General features: G+C 37.8%; 1 long non-coding RNA gene across 3 annotated transcripts; it reads right to left on the bottom strand.

Annotated features, from left to right (window-relative positions):
* Positions 1–433: 433 nt before the first annotated feature.
* On the bottom strand, positions 434–4,843 carry LOC129450907 (uncharacterized). Of its 3 annotated transcripts, none has more exons than XR_008646479.2 (3): positions 4,826–4,843; positions 1,236–1,452; positions 434–674 (listed from the first exon to the last, which is right to left on the bottom strand). It is a non-coding gene; the product is annotated as an uncharacterized lncRNA (long non-coding RNA). The 3 variants fall into 3 exon arrangements; XR_008646477.2 differs by lacking the exon at positions 4,826–4,843 and adding an exon at positions 2,443–2,636; XR_008646478.2 differs by lacking the exon at positions 4,826–4,843 and adding an exon at positions 1,776–1,997.
* Between the last annotated feature and the right edge of the window lie 14,246 nt (positions 4,844–19,089).

The raw sequence follows: 19,089 nt of genomic DNA on the forward strand, positions 1-19,089 counted from the left end.
AATGTGTCGCGGTTGTAAAAAGAGGAATACTATGTGAATTAGTCCATTTTTTGGGGATGTTTTCATCTTTGCTGGAGATGAAGCAAGCAGTACTGTAGACTCCAAATACTCATCCTGTTCAATATTGTAATGAAAACAGAGATGTATACCATAGTTTAATGTTGCATGTGCAAATAAACAGTTGTTTTGATATGATGCTCTCTATTTTCCTTGGCTTTTTTCATAAGGGTTATAGTGCCTGACACACTACTAGTAGAATACATTAGGAATGAAAAAAGATACATGATGCTTTTAAAATAACATAATATTTATATTTTATTTATGCCATAAAACAGTAATTACTAAATGTAAGACTCAAATTCCACAGGAAGAAATATCTTTGCTTTTCCATAGCATTTCTTCATTTAATAATTGACAAGTTAGTAAATTGTTCTTTGCAGTATCCAGATGTGATAAGGAACATGGCCCTTCCATTGTATGGCACATCGCATGGAGTATGAACTACCCTATCTTATGTGATTTTGTTAAATGGTTTATGAAGCCTTTAATGGACAGTGGTCCCCTGCTTCAAAAACAGCAGACCTCCAACATCAAGCTTAGCAGAGCTGGGGTGGTTGGTGAGAATCATTTTGGTTGGCTGAAGAAAGATGGTGATGACCTCAGAAGTGCAATGCCTGCAACACATGGTAAAGTTTATTGTGCTGCCCTGGGAAATGGGTGACCTAGGAATGTTAGTATATGTAGGCCTAATGCACATCACAGACTGTAAACTGTTAAGTCTTATAACTTCATTCAGAATGTACTGTAGTAAAAACATAAATGACAAAGAAAACAAAACTTTATTACATGTACTCTAGTAAGAATTAGACAAATTATAATGGAATATAAACTCCAAAAGGATTTTTTTTTGCTCAGTTATAAATGAATCTTATTTAATATTTGATTATTAATAAAACCCATAAACAACAAACATTGGCAACAAAGGCATATAATTGTTTTCAACCAAAAACATTGTAATAGGTAGTATTGACATAGGAAACAGAAATACAGACTCTCTAAAAAATGCTAGGCCCATCATAAAGACAACTGTGTAACTAGAAATCAATATTAAAGGTATAAAGTTGAGACCTTACTTGCATCACTTGGTCAAAAAAAGTCACAGACTCAACTGTAGGCACAAAACAGTTTATTGAATGGGCAATGAAAATCTCAATTCCAGAATGCAGAGAACTCACCAAGCAGCAGGGTGGCACTAAATTGAGTCACTGCTGAGAATGGCACCTTGCAGAAAGAGTCAGAGTGCAAGGCATCAGTCAGGAAATGTTATCAGGGAGAGCAGCGAGGCAGGCAGACGGGATGAAGAGAGCCAAAGAAGAGCCAACCGATGTGAAGCTAGGCATAGAGAGGGAAGATGAGGCTGGGAGAACGGGGCAGATGGCATCAGGGCACAATCTGGAGAGAACAAAGAAGAGTCAGAAAGAAAAAGCACTGACAACACATCTCATAATTAATGAGATGATGACTAGACGGAGGGGAGGATATAGCCTGGGATACACTGCATGATTTTTGGCGGTCCCAAACGAAAGATTACCATTGTGAAACATTCGTGGCAATTTCTGTGATCGTGGCTCTTCGGTGGTCCTATATCGACCAGCGTACCAGTATTTGTTTAACACTAGCACATGCTGGTGACATTGCACTTAACTGGAGTCACAGTCGTCACAACCTATGAGTCACTAGGTGTCATCATTATACAGTCTACATGCTTGTCATACCCAAGTTTAAATGATCCATGTCGCACAGTGTGATAAGGTAATGATATTATAGGAGAGCAAAAATCTTGCAGTGTATCCTGGGCTTAAGACAATGACTGGTACGTGCATGGCCACCTGTCAAAACAAACCAATGACAAAACACACAGCGTACAAAACACATAAACAGAAACAACCGATCAGAACAAAGCTGTGACACACTTTTAGCTATAGTATTCAATCAGATACTGGTTGCCCAAATTCATTGATTGTTTCTATCTAAGTAAACAGGTTTTGGAATGTTTGGTGTGATGGTTGTTGTATCAGTCATGTTAACAAGTGAAAACTCTTCTGTAATCAAGTGCTGTTTGGGGCTGAAAATTTCATTTAGTATGAAAAGTAAAAGTTGCACTCTGATTTTGACCTTAAATGCTTAAAAATGTCTACATTAAGTGCAGGTGCAAAGTCATAGATATATTCATTTGTGACAGTTCTACTGTTTGCACTTGAAATAAACACAGACATGACATGTAGATAATACAAATCTTTAACAAAAATATCATCTGAAAAAGGATAAAAATATTTTAACAATTTAAAACAAAACTGTTTACTAATAATAAAACAGACAATAGCAGAAAGAATAAGCATGCATGTTTAAGTTAAGAAGAATAATGAGCTTTTTAAAAAGTACCTGTATGTCCAGTGGTGCGGTCTGGAGTACATTGCTTTGCATGTAGTCCTATAAGGATCGCTTGGTCTTCTTGAATATATTAAGTCCTATAACTGCTTCAAGTCCGCATTCTCTCATCAGGCACACTCTTACAGCCTCAGGGTGGGTCATTGTTCATAATTTGGTCATCTAAATTAGCTTCGGTCAATTTTGTGAATAAACACTGGGTGAATAATCTGTGAAAGACAAGCATATAGAAAACCATAAAAAGTTGCTTGTATTAGTAATAACTAGAATCAGATTTGTTTTCATGATTTTTGAAACAATGGTTATTCAAATGTAAAATCATAGTATTAATGTAAAATCAACAAGGAAATTATATAGACCAACTTACTCTAATAATGCTACACAGTAGGCCTACAAAGGAATATAGTTTCATATTTGGACAGATCTGTGTTCTGCCAGTTTGTCATGAGTCATAACTTTATGTTCATATTTTGAAATGAATAACAAACACAACGCATTCATTTAAACAGCACTAAAATTTTACCTCACTATATTGTCTCCATCTGTGAAAGCCTTACACTGTTTCCACTAACTTATGTGATTGCAGTTATAAAGACTTTTGCCCAAGGCCATTTATCTAACAAAACTGTTTTCTGTTGTTGTTACTGCTGCTTCTTTTGTGTTTGTATTCCTCCATAGTACTTTTTGGCTCTTCCGTGTGGTTACGTTACCTTCCGTCAGCGTACCTGGCTTATATGGCTATGAGGTAAGCTTACTGCAAACTCGACGTAATGCTCACCAGTGTTACGCAAGTTACTTCCAAAGTGTAATACATTATATATTACAAATTACTGTCATTTGAAAGTAATTAGTTACATTACAATATTACTGTCTCTGAACTGTAATGAGTTACACTACTTTTGCGTTACTTTTGAGTTACTTTCATCAAAAGAACAGAAGTATGACTAGGCATTATAAAATATTAAAATGTAGTTTGTTGCTGCTTATAAATCTAGAAGTTATGTGTTGGCCCTCGACCTTTGAATAGGCACAGTGAAGACTTATGGCAAAATACAGTAACAATCACTGTCAGAATCAAAAACATAGACAAATGATCTGGTAAATGTCTGGTAAATTATGGTACACATACCAAACACAATAGAGCTAGAGCCCACTATAATGCAACCTATAGCCTAATAACATGGTAAGACACGCAACCTTTTTTCATTTCTATTCTTTAATTCACTTTTAATTCAGATTCACAGCACAAACCTGGCATGCACTTGGTTGACACAACTTATCAAAAATTGCTATTGGAGGATTAGGTCTCAAGGAATACAGCTCATTTCAGTACAATATAAGGATTACATGTAAACTAACATAAAAAACACAGCCAAACAGAGGAACACTGCTTTTTGCCAAACAATGAATATAGGTTCCCATACAAAGGCTGGTAAAAACTTTAAACAGTGATGTTTAAATGTTCTATTTAGATAACCATGTTTAAGTCTTCACTATGTTATGTTGTAGTTTAGGTTGCTGTTTGTAATAAAACTGTAGATAGCATAGGAATAGCCTAGCAAATAGCAATCTATTATGTAAATGGACTGTAACCATAGCAACGTTAGCTTACCTTGTCATTGCTGGTGTGATATGGATTTTACTGGCAACATTTGTAAAAGTATCTTTACTTCTGAGGTTCAAGCAGCACAGGAGACCGATAGAAACTTTCTGTTGCTTTTACTTAGTGCTCTTATTCGCAAAATTATGCGTGTGCGCGCTACCGGACCTGATTGCGACCACTTTAGTCAATGCTTATAAAGCCGCGGACTTCCCAGATTCGGCTCTTTAAGAAACATGTCTATATTTGACGCGCACCGCGTCCAAAATCGCATTTCAAATACAAAGTTAAAGTAAAAATGAACATGTTGCATACAGCACGTGGAAACAGGCATACGCTGCGTCCCAAACCGCCTACTTCCATACTATATAGTAGGCAAAGAGTACGAGAAGTAGTGCTTTTCGCCCACTATATAGTATGGAAGTATGCGGTTTGGGACGCAGCCACGCAGCTTTTTCATGTGTGGATGCTGGTTGCGCGCATTGGTCAAAAATAAAAAAAATTCAAATAACACGGTCTAATTTTGAAATGCATTGTTGTAACGCGCTCCTTACTAAGACTGTAACGAGTAAAATATTACCAAAATTTTATTAGTAATGCGTTATATTACTGCGTTACAGCAAAAACTAATATATTACTGTAATATATTATATTTTGTAATGCGTTACTCCCAACACTGAGGATCACTATATCATTAATTATTCACACAATGACAGTTCCTGTCGTAACGCATTCGCTGCAATATAATTATTCATAAGCTTGTGAGCGAACACTAACCTAATGCTTACGATGAGCCACCTCATCTCTGACGTTACAATCTTCATCTTCTTCTTTTGGTTTAATGGCGGGTTACGAACCAACTTTAAAGGTGCATACCGCCACCTGCTGTGATGGAGTGTGAAAATAATGATCTGCCTCTTCTATATCCTGTTATATAACACACTATTCTTAATAAATCTCAAACTGCATTTGACTTCCTGATTTTGGATCTTCATTTAATAAGTTGGCTATAGTAAAATCATTGCATGCTATTGCTTGTAAATCTTCCTTTTAAAATACAACTCAAAATTATAGTGGCGAAGAAGTCATCTGCCATCTTGTGCTCATTAGTGGTAACGACATGCAATGCACAAATGACTAAAACGAGTTATTGTTTTTAAAGCCAGTTTAATTGAAAGCATGGTTTACCGACAATGCATTAATGATCTTATCATTTAATAATATATTAATAAATATATGTCCAAAGTTAAGAATATGAACGCAAAACACTATGGGGCGGTTTCCCGGACAGGGATTAGACTAGTCCTAGACTTAAACACTTTTAAGAGCTCTCCAAACTGAAAACAACTTTCACTTACAGATCTTAAAATACATCAGGGCCCTTTGTTTTACTTCAAGATGCACACAGGTAATGTTTTTAGTAAGTATGTTGTTTAAAACTAGTTATATTTCCTAATTAAACTAAGGCTTAGTCCTGGATTAAGCTAATCCTGGTCCGGGAAACCGCCCCTAAATGACAAACATTAAGTGGAGTTTTCCCGGACAGGGGTTTTCTTAAACTAGGATTAAGCCTAATTAGGAAAAAATAAACAAACATACCTTACTAAAAACATTACTTGTGTGCATTTTAAGGCAAAACAAAGAGCACTGATGTATTTAAGATATGTCAATGCATTTTTTTTTAGTTTGTACAGCTCTTACATTTATTTTAGTCTAGGACTAGTCTAATCCCTGTCCGGGAAACCGCCCCTAAATTGCTCCCAATACAATTTTGCTGTGTTCTCCACTGTACATTGATTGTACTGATTATAATCCAAAGGTCAGACGGGCCAAGTAATTCCCACGTCATCCATTATAAAGGGAGTTTTATTGTGCAGTGTAGCCAATTTCTATACAATTTAGTCCAAGTTTGAAAAACCTTTTGTTTCCATGTCACTCAGAAAGTCAGTGTGATGTCTTGAATTAGTAAGCAAGCAAAAACCATTCAAACGTTTTAGCCTATAAAATGAATTACCTATAAAATGCAATTAAGCATTTTAATGTAGTTTATTAATCAACATTAATTATCATGATTATCGAGGGCATAATCAAAAATAAATATTTTTGTTTTATTCTTGCAGCCCCCTGTAGTGAGTACTGAGTAGCCTATCTGTCTCATATCTGCTTGGAGTTTGAAAGACTCTTCTGATGCTTTTCTATTAAGTTTATTTACATATTTGACATTGAAGTAGTCTAAAGGTAAGTCTTGATTACTTTCATTTTGTGATACTTGAATTAGGTTACTGCATCTCTTTAAGGTTATTTGTAACTGTATTGGAAATTATGTTGAAGTAGTTCTCCCAACCCTGTTCATACTTACACACAAATATAATAACAAAATTACAGAAATCAAAGTATAATCAGTTCAATGTAAGAAGTTATTATGATTACTAATAGAAGTGTACTCTTTGTCCTGTTATTTTCCTTACCTTGCCACTCAGTCCTTTAGGTTAGGGTTGTTGAAACTATTTATAATTTCTGCAAACCTACACAGCAAAAGCTCCAGAGTTAAATCAACACTGCTTAGATTCACACCCAAGGTGTTAAATATTACCACAGATTTTTTTTTATTCTTCCTACGAACTATCACAATGCATCAACAAGCAAACAATAAGATTTTTGCTTAAAATAAGGGTCAAGTGCTCAGCTAAAGGTAAAACTAATCACTGATAGAATGACTTCTTGATTTTATCTTTCTTGTTAACAGCAAGTGTTCATCATAAATATTCATTTCATTATTTAACTTATCCTAGGGGCTTATCCTAAAATTATTAGACTAAAATATATGTTTGAGCTCGCTTAATTTAAAAACAACTTGCACTTACGCTTTTACTTTGTATCAATATGTGAAACAATGAATTGTTGATAAAAGGCTGTTAACAGTTACCAAAAAAGCTTATCTTCTTAAATATAACATAATATTTACATCATAAGATAATAGGCAGTCATAGTCTAATAGTTAGAGTCGGCCTTATAACCTGAGAGTTTTGCTGGTTCGAGTCTCACGGCTGACAGGTTGCGACTGAGGTGCCTTGAGCCAGCCACCTGTCTCCCAGTGTTTCCCGGGCACTGCAGTACTGCTCTGGGTGTGTATGTTCACGACGTGCAGTGCGTGTTCACCACTCATTTGATAGGTTAAATACAGAGGTCACATTTCAAATATGGGTTACCATACATTGGTCATTATGTCACTTTTACTTTTCCTTAAAAAGGATCAGATGGAAAAAAAAATAAAGGTGAAAACAAGAAAGCACTTTTTTTATTCCAATCAAAGCTATAGACATGTGTCTTATTGCCATTCTTCTTTTTTTCCAGTCATCACATATGCATTTATTCATTTAGTTTATTACATTAAGTTTATTACATTTGCATAATTGTTCTAGTATATGCTGCAGAGTAGTTAGTTACTATGACAAACAAACGGTCTGAGCGTGACTAATCCATTGGAAGCCTCAGATTGATCTATGACACATACTTTCTGATATGGAAACTTTGTCTGAGGCAACGCGTGCCAAAAAGTAAAAAAAAAGCTTAAAAGGTTTGTAGTAGAAAGCCTCCTTCACACAAAATAAGATTATCAATTAAACTCAAAAAGCATGTTTTAAAGCCTAACTGCTCTATACAATGACATTGATGTTCTCCCATTAGGCCATACATATAGAGTTCCATCTGTTGTTCATATGCTAAATTGGTTGTAATTATATAGTGTGGTATTGCTATTAGGGATGTTAACAATTAATCGATCTTCGATTAATTGTCGATAAGAATTAAATCGATAAAAATTAACGATTGTCGACAAAGCAAGCACGTGTGTCCGGCGCCTGAGCAAAGCACATACACAGCTGGTGAAAAAATTAAACAAGCGCGAAGAAGTTAAACTAGCCATGATCACAACGATGCTTGATGCCAAACACTCACTTGGGCTTTATAACCTCATTCGAGACGAGGCTGGCTGCTAACGCAACGAAATGGCATCCGCAGTGGATCTGAGAGGTTCCGATGCCGAAAATCTAAACACAGTTAGGAAACTGAAAGCAAAGACCCTCTTCAGGAAAGCCTGCAAGATTAGCATAGCAACGCTGCGAACGCTGCTTTACACAGGGGAGACCAGAAGCCGTTTTTAATAAACAGATTAAAATGTAAAACTTACATTCTGGAAAGAAACTGTTAAATGTAAACTGTAACTGACTGTCGTTACACTCTGAACGCCCACAACATATATCATTGATCATCATCATGATTGGCTGGGGCGCTACACGCTAAACGGATTTTCTAATGGAAGGTTGAAGTCTTCATAATATAAGGATCTTTGCTGAAAGTACGCCGCAGGTCTAAAGCTGAGGTGACGACGGGAAAAGTGCCCTTTGTGTGCTTCTTGGATATAATTACAACAAGTGATGTGTCACAGGTGACGGTTTGTGAGGGCGGAACCAAAAGTGTGGAAGACGGGTTCCGCCCGATGATGGTTCCGCCCGGACGCTTCACTCTGAACACCGGAATTTCCGGGGTTTCCCCGAAGCCGAAATTAAGCCTGATTAAGCTCAGGTGGGGATAATTTACACAGCGGTTGCTAATAGGCTGACAAGGAGAAGAGTCAGAGCATAAAAAGACCTTTGAAGACATCAAACGGGGTGCTTGTTGTGTACTTTGTATACGCTGTGTTGCTGCTTTGCAGACGGACCGCGCTGGCTGGATCGTTCCCCTGGGGAAGAGAGAAAGGGACAGTCAGCTGGCGAAGGAATATTGAGAGATTTCACTAGAGAGAGAGCGGACACAGAGCCATCAAGAGTGCAGATATTAGAAATCGTTGACAACGAAGAGTGAGTAACAGCTGTAGTACTTATCTGTGTAATACTTGTAAGAAGAGTTGCTTGGTGTGTTCCTTTGTGTTTGAGGTCCCTGGCCCCACTGGAGAGGAAAGCGTGGGCGAGCCGCGGGTTGACCGGAAGCACGGAAGAAGCATTTGGTAGGAAGTGTCGCACACAATAGAGCAGTGGCCCTGTGGGAAAAGGAAGCGCAGGTGAGCCAGAGGAGTGAGAAACAACACGCCGGGCCTGTGGATAGCCTGCAACTCACTCTCATCGTTGGCCCAGTTATCGCCCAACTAATCTCTCGAGGGAGTCGAAGCCAGGTGGCGAGGGCGATTTAAAACCACGTGAAGTTTGTATAAGAGTGCTGTGGGTGAGTTTTACTGATTGATGGTATTCACGCTATGCTTGCTGTGTGTATGCTGTGCTAATAGCGTCCGAACTGCCTAGCCTCGGACGAGTCGCGAGACGACGACATCTGTTGTGGCCTGGGTCCTAAGGAGAGCGAGAAAATTTAGCCCTGTGCCCTGGGTGTGTCAACGAGAGCTTCGTTCTTCCATAGAGCAGACAGTGGTGAAACCCAGTGAGTATTATAAAAAGTGTGAGTAACGTAACCTGTGAAGTGAAATTAACCTGTGCTTATAGCAATCCCTTACCTGTGTTCCAACGAAGGCTCCGTGTGAGCGAAGATCCCCAGTGCTGTGAGTAACGTAACCTGTGAAGTGAACTTGATCTGTGTTTATAACCACTACTTACCTGTGTTCAACGGGGCTCCGTGTGAACGAAGATCCCCAGTGCTGTGAGTAACGTATTCTGTGAAGTGGAAATTAACCTGTGCTTATAGCGATTCCCTACCAGTGTTTGCAGACTCTTGGCGAGTGAGGAACCCCAGTGTTGGTCTGAAGAGCCACGCGACTAAGACACGGGAGAGAGAGAGAGAGAGAGAGAGAGAGAGGAAGAAGGGTGAGAAGAGTAGCGACCTGCAACAAAGTACCATACCATCGACTAACTTTTATTTGATTCTGCCTCCAGGAAGAAGCGGAGCGCGCCACGGATTTTCGGACCAGAGCCCCAAAAGAGCCCCTGTCCCCGGTCCTTGTCCCAAGTGGCCCTGGAGGCGAGAAGAAGACCCATTAGTTTTAAATTGCCCCTTTCCCTTTCCCCCCTTCCTTTTAATTATTTAATAAAGTTTATTTTAACTGTAGTTTACTCGTCTGTCTGGTCATTGGGGTGGTCTTGGGAAACTCCTCGAGGTGGAAGAGTTGAGAGGGGCGTGACCTTAAGTATAGTCGGGTCCGCCCCCGTGGTGTGACAGATGTATCAACGACTCAGAAAGCAAGGTGAACAACTAGAAAAATAACACTTGATGATAATTAAAACTTATTTTGTCATGGACACACAGACTTTCATCCGACTGTGCGGAGTGCCCGTTATGAGGCGGAGTTTACTGTGTCTATAGGGAATGTTAATGTACGTCACTGCAGTGTTGCATTATGGGACGTGGGCGCCATGTTTAGAGGCACCGCCGACTGCTATGCCATTTAATTGTGGGCATGTTAAGCTAAAACTAGGTAAAATTGAAGAAGAACGGAAGAAATCGAGAAGTTGAAAGAAAAAGGGAATGGATCCTATCGGGAGAAACTAAATGCTACTGCCAAAAAACTTTATTTGGACAAATAAACAACATAGATCCATATGATTTAGCAGCCCAAGACTGGATTACGGACCTCCGCTTACATATCGGCCAATAACCTTGTTTTTGCAGGACTTTATTTACACTTTGCAGGAGTTTAAGAGCTATAAATCCCTTCAAGCTTATAATAAGGTGACACTTCTTTTTTTGGAGTCGTATGGTTGGCAAACCAGCTATTTACTGACAATGTGTTAATACCTACGTATCTTAATGATTCTATAAAATAATTTCTCTGTTGTATTCTGTGCGATGAATCAACACATGTTCAAAAGATGGCACTTCTGTTTTGGCCAAGTTATTAAAACAATCAAAATGCTAAATATTTAGCTAACGTTGTTATTTAAAGAGTCACAAGCAGTTGCATTTAATAAAAAATATGTGTTACAATCGTCAAAATATTTATTTTTATAACTCATGTGTTTAGGGTGATCAGAAATGAATGAATCAATCAATAACTTACATTTGCAAGTTAGTTTGACAGTGTTAGCATAAAAACAAGACAATTTAAGTGGTTCTGCTTTTATTAATCAGAAATTACTGAATGACTGAAAATGCAGCGAACAAACTCTCGCTGATGCAGTTATTTTTTTTTTGTTGAAAAGTAAACGTTTGTCTCCTGATTGCAGCAGGCAAACCACGCGATCCGGCGTCTTTTCGTCAGCTCCTGCACCGGCTTCCTGTGTTTTTTCCGCGAATAAAAGCTGGAAAAACGTATTCCGTTGTTCAGTTTCCTCCCTGAACGATCGCGTGACCTGCTTGATCGAGCAGTACTGACCAAACATATCGAAGTTTATTAAAATACAAAAACAACCTCCAACACATGAACTCAAATACAGCGGGATAGGACGCGTGCCTGCAAATATGGCGGATTACACATAATGCAACACCGCGTGACGTCAACTCCACATTCCCTATTAGTCATTATATTTCATTACGAGATTCAATTGATGATTTTTATCAAAACACCAACTACATTGACTCATTTTACAATCCCACTAGCATGTTATTTAGACAAAATAAAAACTTTTAATTCGCGTGAGGAAGCTGGCATTTTTACGCACACTTTTATGTCATTGGCTATATGTCACTGCTGTAATGGCTTATTGCACTATTACTGTTAACGATTATTCGATTGATTGATCGTTAATTTAAATGATCATCGAATATGGGAAATTGCATATTTTGACATCCCTAATTGCTATACTGTATTATTAAGGATATGTGTATGACACTAGTGAAAAACAAATTTTATAAGGCATTTATAAACTAGCTGAACTAGCTTTAAGTGCAATCAGATCATGATGGCAGGTAGTCCAAAGACTTCATACGTAGAACATCATAATGTGTGTGTGTGTTCACAAATGATGCAGATGTACCATCTGCTTGAGCATACATTCCATTTGCGTTCATAATCTTGCTATTAACCAATTGTTATTAACATAAACTTAATTAGATTACCTGTGGTTAAGTAGTGTTTAAAGACATTTTTCTTGTAATATTAATCATCCTTTACTGTTTATAAGAATTGTGTGACACTACTGTATCATCATTAACACCTCTATTTTTAAGAATATATTTCTTTCCATAGGCAGGTACTAAAAGAACAAGATATTAGACACAAAGTAAATAGAAATTGGGACTATTGCCTAATTCACAAAGCTAACAAAATTATTTATAACAAAATTAAATGATACTATAATTATTATATATAGTCCAAGCTGTAACCTATTTTTGATCATTATTCACTGTTAATTACTTTTAAAAATATATATTTAGGATAAAATACTTTACAACCCTATCTATCTGTCCGTTCTGTGTATTTAGGTCAGATTCGCCACACCACTAGATGGTGGTAAAACTCCATGTCCATGATTTCTAACGCGTTAACACGTGATTTACGTGTTAACACGCACTTACGCGTTAACACGTAGTGCGTGTTAACACGTGATTTACGCGTTAACACGTAGTGCGTGTTAACACGTATTTTAACATGTTTTTGCCCTAATGGCCTTCCATAAAAAGGCGCCCTGCCCATAGAATATCATTCAAAAAAGGCGCCTGCAACTGCCATAAACGCTTTTGGTGTGACTGGCCCCTTAATAGGGAACTTATCTACAAAAACAAACACTTGTTATACTTTTATGAATTATAAAGTTGTACAACACACAGCAATTAGGATTTAGACAAACAAAAAAATCACAGATATTAATTTTATTGTTGTGTCTAATATATATAGAAACAACTTGTGTTGTAAAAGAAAAGATGACAGCATATCTCTTTATCACGTGCCAGAATAGGCCCTGACTGCACGCGAGAACATTTGAATTACCTGGCACGAGGCCTCACACATCATACTTCAACTGACACAACGGTCTCGATGGTAGGAATAAGCAAAAGCTCATTTAAATTTCGTAATTTTTTATACACATCCCGTTTATTTTGTAGTTAATTGTTAGATAAGTTAGTAATTTCGTCAAGTTTTTGTTACAGGGTAAGATTTCGTTACCATATACAGTAAATATTGGTTCAAGAGCGCAGTTTGATAACTCATTCGAGGTTTGTAAATGGTAAATAACTTATTCGAGGTTTGTAGCCATATTTAAGTTACTCGCTTACTTTGTTTCAGTGTTTGAGTAAATGTTATAAAGTAATAACAAAGAGTATAGAAGCCCAAGAGGCGAAACTTATGGACTGAAAACTGAAGGAAAACGCCGAAAAATAATGAGAGTCAATGGCACTGAACCAACTTAACATAACAAAACTTGGCATAACTTTTTTTTTTTTTCTGGTGGTCATATCTAAATACGAAAACAACGTGGTTATGCATGGCCTAATTATCCTTAGGAAAATAGTATTTTGGGACAAAATATTACTATAAAAGTACGATAAGACTACTATAGAAATACTATAGCGGCTCTAGGATATTATAGAGGTATTACAGAACATAACATACTTCTGTGATGTTCTAATACCTCTATAATATTTTAAAGCTGCTATAGTATTTCTATAGTAGTCTTATCGTGCTTCTATAGTATGTCCCAAATTACTATAGTATTCCTTTAAGATTACTATACTATTTTGTCCAAAAATACTATAAGATTCTTTTTCGTAAGGGTATGTCCCCCACCGAATCGGCTTCATTAGCCTACCACTTACGGTTTGCAAAGATATCAATATTTATGTTATATTATGCATTTTCCTTGTTATATGAATAACAGAAATTCATGAAATAATATATAGACAGACACACAGTAATAAGATATTTATTCAAATGTTGATTTTGAAATTAGTGAACATCATATGATTTGAAAAAATAAATAAATAAAATTATAAATGAACATTTCTTAAAGCTCCAGTGTGTACTTTTTTTAGTTAATTCTTAGCAAAAACCCATGTTTTCTTCCAAAAGTATGTGCTCATTCATGTGTAATTCCTTCCACCCCACTAATCAAAGTATTCTCGTAAGTGTAGAATCTGCTATTTAAAATACATACCGCCGTAGCGCTCTCTGGCTGAATCCATGTTGTGCCTCCATCTTTGAAATACATTCGCCGACAAGGGACATTCCTGAAATTCAAGCTCCACCTTTCGCGCTTTCAGAGTACACTCAAGCTGGCCGCGAGCTGAAGCCTACGGAGGTTGCATGTTTAGGCGGTATACGTCATCAAGACAGTCTTATTTCAGAATATTAACAATTATAAAGCTGACATTTATTCTTAGTTAATTGTAAATTGATGAAATATGCTTATGACTTGCGAATGTAATGCTCAGTTAATTTAAATAAACCAGGCTTGATGACGTATGCAGCCCGGATATGCGACCTGCGTTAGACTGAATCCTTCGGCCGCACGCCGTGATAAACCTGCGATCTAATGCTTTGAAAGCCTGTTGAAGAACTATTCTCGAGGACATTAAAACAAGTCGCCAAGGAAGCGAAACAGGGATTTTAAACGACAACGCGACAGGAAAAACATCAAGACCAAAGTCAATATTGGAGTTAGTTTTCCAAGATGGGGCTCATTGGACAATGAAGTTGCTAGGTTACTTCACCACAGGTAATTCAGCATATTCGTTTACATCTATACAGTTTATTTTGTAAACTTGTAGTTTTATAGTTACTTGGCTAACTATAGCATGGGTATGCGTAACACTTGTTAGTGTAAACATGCATGTGGTTTAATGTCTTTGAACAGCCACACGCCGTCTCTACGCACATTTATGTAATCTGAGGTACTGAGATAAATGTTTTTCATCTTTTCTGACCTCTAACACAAACACACGGTGTACAGCGCTATTTTTAGCCTTTCATTGATAAAAGCGTCTGATCTGCGCGTCTTTCGTTTTATTTTACAAGCGTGTGAAAGTTGAGCGATCTTATTTCACCAATAGGGAATGTGGAGTTGACGTCACGCTGTGTTGGATTATGTGTAATCCGCCATCTTTGCAGGCACGCGTCCTATCCCGCTGTATTTGAGTTCATGTATTGGAGGTTGTTTTTTGTATTTTCTGTCGAGATTTTAATAAACTTCGATATGTTTGGTCAGTACTGCTCGATCAAGCAAGTCACGCGATCGTTCAGGGAGGAAACTGAACAACGGAATACGTTTTTCTAGCTTTTATTCGTGGAAAAAACAAAGGAAGCCGGTGCAGGAGCTGACGGAAAAGACGCCGGATCGCGTGGTTTGCATGCTGTAATCAGGAGAAAAACGTTTACTTTTCAAAAAAATCCCTGCATCAGCGAGAGTGTGTTCGCTGCATTTTCAGTCATTCAGTAATTTGTGATTAATAAAAGCAGAACCACTTAAATTGTCTTGTTTTTATGCTAACACTGTCAAACTAACTTGCAAATGTAAGTTATTGATTGATTCATTCATTCATTTCTGATCACCCTAAACACATGAGTTATAAAAATAAATATTTAGACAATTTTGACGATTGTAACACATATTTTTTATTAAATGCAACTGCTCAAACCCACTGCTTGTGACTCTTTAAATAACAACGTTAGCTAAATATTTAGCATTTTGTTTGTTTTAATAACTTGGCCAAAACAGAAGTGCCATCTTTTGAACATGTGTTAATTCATCGCGCAGAATACAACGGAGAAATTATTTTATAGAATCATTAAGATACGTAGGTATTAACACATTGTCAGTAAATAGCTGGTTTGCCAACCATAAGACTCCAAAAGAAGTGTCACTTTACTATAAGCTTGAAGGGATTTATAGCTCTTAAACTCCTGCAAAGTGTAAATAAAGTCCTGCAAAAACAAGGTAATTGACCAGATATGTAAGCGGAGGTCCGTAATCCAGTCTTGGGCTGCTAAATCATATGGATCTATGTTGTTTATTTGTCCAAATAAAGTTTTTTGGCAGTAGCATTTAGTTTCTCCCGATAGGGTCCCTTCTCTTGTTCTTTCAACTTCTCGATATCTTCCGTTTTTCTTCAAATTTACCTAGTTTTAGCTTAACATGCCCAGAATTAAATGGCATAGCGGTCGTCGGTGCCTCTAAACATGGCGCCCACGTCCCATAATGCAACACTGCGGTGACGTACATTAACATTCCCTATATCAGAGAAAGCTCTTACATATACACAGACATGTAATGTTTACTTAAACATAAGCATTGGACTCTGACATATTAGTTCGTGTCCATTTAAACCCGTCATTACTCTAGCTCATGATTAAATGACAGGAGAGGGACTCGTCCACAGATCATCTCCTCAGTAATCTGAAGAGAAGCTGTCGAAAATGGACAAAAAGAGACGGATTTAAACACCAAGTGTAAACGTAATGTGTCTCTCTCGTCCACTTGTGATCTGATCAATGAAAACACATCTTAATACCAAGTTTAACAGCCTGTGTGATATTTTCCTCGCGTCGATGAAAAAAGAAGTGTCTAAGCTACGTTTATGGTTGCTTTTTGTATGTGATTTTAAGCGGACATATCATGACAATCAGACTTTTTCCATGTTAAACATAAATCTGTGTGCTTTGATGGATCACAAGCAAATGACATTGCAAATTGTTCATTTTTTTTTCATTGCTTTTGCTTTGTAACTACTGGAAGCCATGTTAACCTTGGCATGACACGGCCGGGCCACCGTACGAGTTAAAACGCGTTCCGAATGGGGGGGGCTAGAAAGTAAAATTCAGTTGGTTGTCATATAGACTTTCACCGCTTGATGGGAGTAGATCCTACACAGTGGAGCTTTAAGAGTTAATCTTTTACATAGAATATCACAAAAATATTAACAAGTTTCTGGTGGACTGATAATTTTTGCAATTTATTGCAGAACACTGCTTGCGTTTTAACCACTTGCTCATCTTCACAGTTGTGAGGCGCACTAACGATTTCAGCAGCTTACAGTCCATAATGGCGGCCGTGGCTCTGCAGCGCCATCTACAGACTGTTACCCATAACACAACAGAGTTTCGCCCTTTTGGGCTTCTATACTCTTTGGTAATAATTAATATAAGTTACTGCGCGAGCTCATTACGGCCGTTTCTCACAATCCGAAGGCTACTGGAGGTAGCATTTGTAGGCTGTATACGTCATCAAGACTGTCAGACTTAAGAATATTAACAACTATAAAGCTGACTATTATTCTTAGTTAATCATAAATTGTTGTAATATGCGTATGACTTGCGAATGTAATGCTCATTTAACTTAACCCTTGTGCATTGTTCAAATTTACTACCTTTCGTGTTGTTAGTGGATGAAAACATCCACTAAATTCAACGGCTATAAAAATGTATCAGATGAACATTTTTTCCAAATTTTTTTACATAAATCTGTTAATCAACCTCAGTACTGATCAAAACTACCAAATCTTCACAAAAATTCCATGATTTTAACCCTTTAATTGCCAAGTTTATAAGGTGTGTCACTGATTTGGGGAAAAAAACACACACAAAATGACCGATTTTCAATATAAAAAGTGATTGTAAACTGGATTTTTTTAAACCTTTTTCACAGTCTTGGGCATGCCAAAGATTGGTAAAAACATTGGCTTTGAAGCATTTTTGGTTTTTGTGTGGCATCGGTTTTGATTTTTTTCTCCCTCATTTGTTGTTGGTGGCTGTTTTTGCCCCATTGACTTCCATTGTGGCCACGTTTTTTGATTGAGGAGCTGTGACGCCTTTTTGTCATGCATTTTTGAATGTTGGTGTTTTTTTTCTTTTGCTAAGATGTCAAATTAGTCATTTTTGGTGTTGATCACCATGTGGCCCTATTGGCCCTTTGGTGGCCCTGTGCAAGAGCGGGGCTTGGGTTCTGACTTGTACATTGTGTTTTACATTATTGAGTATAACTCCATAATAAAAGCGTATTTGTGTGTGTGTGTGTGTGTGTGTGTGTGTGTGTGTGTGTGTGTGTGTGTGTGTGTGTGTGTGTGTGTGTGTGTGTGTGTGTGTGTGTGTGTGTGTGTGCACGCACGTGTACCTGGTAATTATCACGTTGTGGGGACCAATTGTCCCCACAAAGATAGGAATACCAGTATTTTTGTGACCTTGTGTGGACATTTTGACGTCCCCATGAGGAAACAATCTTATAAATCAAATAAAATGATGTTTCTTGAAAATGTGAAGTAGTAGAAGGGTTTCTGTGATGGTTGGGGTTAGGAATGGGGTAGGTAAGGGGAATAGAATATATAGTTTGTATGGTATAAAATGCATTACGTCTATGGAACGTCCCCACAAAACATGGAAACCAGAATGTATGTGTGTGTGTGTGTGTGTGTGTGTGTGTGTGTGTGTGTGTGTGTGTGTGTGTGTGTGTGTGTGCGTGCGTGCGTGCGTGTGTGTATGTGCATGAAAAAGGGATTTTCTGTAGAAATCTTCTCTGCATTAGACATTAGATTTATGAACATCATTATTATGAACACATAAGTGTTTAGTCATTCCAGCAGGACTTGCAGCATATCACTTGGGGCTCTCTGCAAGTTTGTCTGGAGGGACAGCAACTCATGCATGAGGGAGGTGAAAAGCTGTTTAGGAGAAGGCTTTCCTAGAAGACCTGGGAAAATCTCTGCAGCAATATTGAGGAGAGAGCATCCTCCTTGCACACCAGTTACTGCACTGGTGAGAGAGATTCAGTCTCCTGCAGCTGTCTCTCCAGACACAAATCCACAGACACCAGCAGGCACCAGCAGCTCAGGAGTGAAGAGGGGAACATGCAATTGGTGCAAAGAACAAACATGTCAGCACTTGCATCTGTTGTGGTGGACACACTTTCAGAGAGCACCAAGTGATATGCTGCAAGTCCTGTAGGAAATACTGAACACACACACCTGCACACATACACACTACTCTTGCTTCATTGTTTAATTTATTTGAAGTTGTTTTTGTGTTCATAATAAATGATGTTCATAAATCCGATGCAGAGAAGATTTTTACAGAAAATCTTTTTTGCACGCGCACACACGCAGACACGCACGCGCACACACGCACACACATACACACACACAAACACACACACACACACACACACACACACACA

Source organism: Misgurnus anguillicaudatus, chromosome 8, assembly GCF_027580225.2.
Source record: "Misgurnus anguillicaudatus chromosome 8, ASM2758022v2, whole genome shotgun sequence".
Lineage (NCBI taxonomy): Eukaryota > Metazoa > Chordata > Actinopteri > Cypriniformes > Cobitidae > Misgurnus > Misgurnus anguillicaudatus.